General features: G+C 27.0%; 1 long non-coding RNA gene across 1 annotated transcript; it reads left to right on the forward strand.

The window, feature by feature from the left end:
• Positions 1 to 323: 323 nt before the first annotated feature.
• LOC136081678 (uncharacterized) lies at positions 324 to 1,275 on the forward strand. Its single transcript, XR_010639009.1, has 2 exons — positions 324 to 457; positions 563 to 1,275. It is a non-coding gene; the product is annotated as an uncharacterized LOC136081678 (long non-coding RNA).
• The last annotated feature ends 1,783 nt before the right edge of the window (positions 1,276 to 3,058 follow it).

Consider the following 3,058-nt stretch of genomic DNA (forward strand, 5'->3'; position numbering starts at 1 on the left):
AACATAAGAAAAAGATGGTAAATAATCCTATTGTTCCGTCCAATATACACCGAATCAAAATTGAATCCTCCCTCCAAATATGTATAAACATTGAATGTAATAACAAATAAAAAGTGGATAATTGATGAATTAGAAAACTTTATCCTTCCTAATTACAACGCTAAAGATTGAAAGACAGTTGTGGCAAAGGTTTCATTTGCAGAATCCACCATAAGATAAATTGCATAATTAGAGTATTGACCCCGGAAAGGACTTAATAGCATACGTAAAAGTTCATTTACGTGTGGTTTGAAACCATGGTTTCGAAATATACTTGATTAAAGGAAAATTATAATTTAATAGTACAATTATTTAAAATACGCAAGAACTTGTTTGGTCGTTGCAACAACTAAACAAAAATTTCATAGCATCTTTTCAGAAATCAGTAATCTGTTGCTTTAATTCTGTAACTTTAAAGGTATGTTTGTTAAAGTTTATTGTCTCAATAAAAAAAGTAAACAAAGTCAATTTTGTTATTGGATAATATTATTTTTTCCAAATATCGTTTTATTTTTTAAATTAGCATAAAAATGATGCCGTTCAAACCAATCAACGCTATTTTGGTATTGTTAATATTCTTTGCATGTATAAACACAGCAAAAGTTGAAACATTACCTTCGGTGAAGCAGTTAGTGAGCAGTTCTGATTGCAAGACAGTGCAATTCAACATGGTAGTAAGTATACCCGGCTGTAAAAATCACACGGAAACTAATAATCTTTGCAATGGTTTATGTACGTCTATGTTTATACCACAGCAAGGGTTGCGAAACATTCAAATTGGAACATGCCTGGCATGCAAGCCGAGAAAGACTTACAAAAAAATTATTTTCTTGCAATGTTATAGACAAAAAGAAGGAAAAGCTACTTTGTTTTTAAAACCGGTTACTATTAAAAAAGTCGAAGAATGCGAATGTGGAAAATGCAAACTTCCTAGCGACTATGAAGATGACGATGACCAACAGCTAAAAAAGTAAATTAAACCAAAATATTTAAAAATAGAGTCTTAAGCAGGTTTTAAAATGGAAGAAAAAAGCAAAGAAGGACACTAATGATAGTCGTAGCTCTATTACAAGAAGTAATATTGTCACACCAGGTTGACTATTGTAGCACAACTTGCAAACATTAACTAAATTGATTAAAAATAAAAAACGAAAAGTTTTCAAATAAAATGTAAATAATACTGTAAAATATTTATGTAAACAAATATTTATGTAAATATTTATGTATTTTAATGAAGTTCTTATTGTTTCTTTGTTTATCATGAACGATTAACTAAGATTATAGAATTAAGATTAACTAAAAATGTCAATTTAAGTATCATTTATAAAACTTTTTATTTTTTTGATTTCGTTTGATTAACACATTTAAGTGACACTCAAACAAAACCTATTTTTTATATATACAAAAAAATCATCTTCTTAAAAAGATTTATTGACATAGTATATTGATGATAAAAAAATGAATATCCAAAAATAAATGTTGAAAAATGTGTAAATAATGCATCTCACTTGACGAATCTTGGAGATTTATTTGATTCTATTTTTGATTAACAAATTTCCTATTAATGTGTTTTTTAAAATTTCTCATATCTATTGTTAGGAACATGTTTTAAGAATTTAACATACATATTAGTAAAATTTTAAAAATAAAAAAAGTCATAAAACATTTAAAAAAGATCAAAATGACGTCTCTTTTTTTTGCTGTTTATCAGTGAAATATTTTAAACCGAGTTATCTTCTTTCTTTTTTTTTATTACTACTATTTTTTCGATTCTTTTTAGCTAACATTTATATATCGAGTTTTTGCTTTTAAGAAAAATTGCAACTTTTTATGTAAAATTAATGCTTGCAGATCTTATCTCTAGAAGATGGGGAACGTTTTATTCTGACAGGATAAGAGTTTAAATTTTTAAAGCATTTAAAATTTTCAACTTATTTAAAAAATTTTTTGCTTACAAAATATAAAATTGCTGTATAAAATAAACTTTATAAATATCTGAGACGAATAAATCGATGCCTACGTTTATATTAGGTGCATACATTTTTACAGCTGATTAAGTTTTTTACGCAATCATTAATGAAATAAAAGTTTAAATTCTGCAATATATATATACTTAAACTATTTTGTTAAAAACATATGAGAATTTTTATTAAGTTTATTTTATTAAGTTTTTATTAAGTCAGTTTAAATAGTTAAGTTTCCTACAGTTTACAAAAACATTTTTATAAGATTCTTATTTTGACTGGAATGTTTTTTTTTTTATCCCAACTGTTTTATTAAGTCTGCGCAACAGACCACGTGGCAACAGACCACGTGGCTCGCGTCAGCTAGTTTAACAAAAACTTGTTTTCTTAATAAAACTTGAGTAGGGCTAAAATATCTATAACAATTTTTAATAAACTATTTTTCTTTAAAAAACTCTTTACTCGCGTTAGAAATGAACTTTTGAATTTAATAATTAGTTTGAAAACATTTATAAATACGTTCTAATATACTGAATGCAGCTTACTCCGCCCTTTTTTCGTTAAATGAACCAATTTTCTAAATACAGATTGCTCCTCCTTCATTCAAAAACTTTTTTTAAATTATGCTGATAATCTTCGTAGATTTAAAAAAAAGCAAAAAAACAATTCATTTAATTGGGGTTGTTCTATGAAAATAAAAAATCGATAACAAAGTAGATAAGCTCTTTTAACTAGATGAATAATACTACAGTGGAAAAGTTAAGACCAAGGTTACGGTAATAACCATCTCAGTGCCACTACTGTAGCAATAACAATATAATTAGTAATTTATATTGTAACATAAGTTTAAAAAAAATATTTTTTTTTAAGTTACTAAGGTGCTCCAAGAAGAACTAACGGTCTTATTACAGAGCACCGCGAAGGAGCATTTAACCAGGAAGCTCACACCTCCTTCCTTACCAATGTCGCTTATCGGGCTAGTTTGGCATTGAACCTCAAACCTTTTGGTTATGAGCAAAACTCTTACTATTGCACCACGAATGCATAATTTAATT

The sequence above is a fragment of the Hydra vulgaris genome, chromosome 06 (genome assembly GCF_038396675.1).
Source record: "Hydra vulgaris chromosome 06, alternate assembly HydraT2T_AEP".
Taxonomy (NCBI): domain Eukaryota; kingdom Metazoa; phylum Cnidaria; class Hydrozoa; order Anthoathecata; family Hydridae; genus Hydra; species Hydra vulgaris.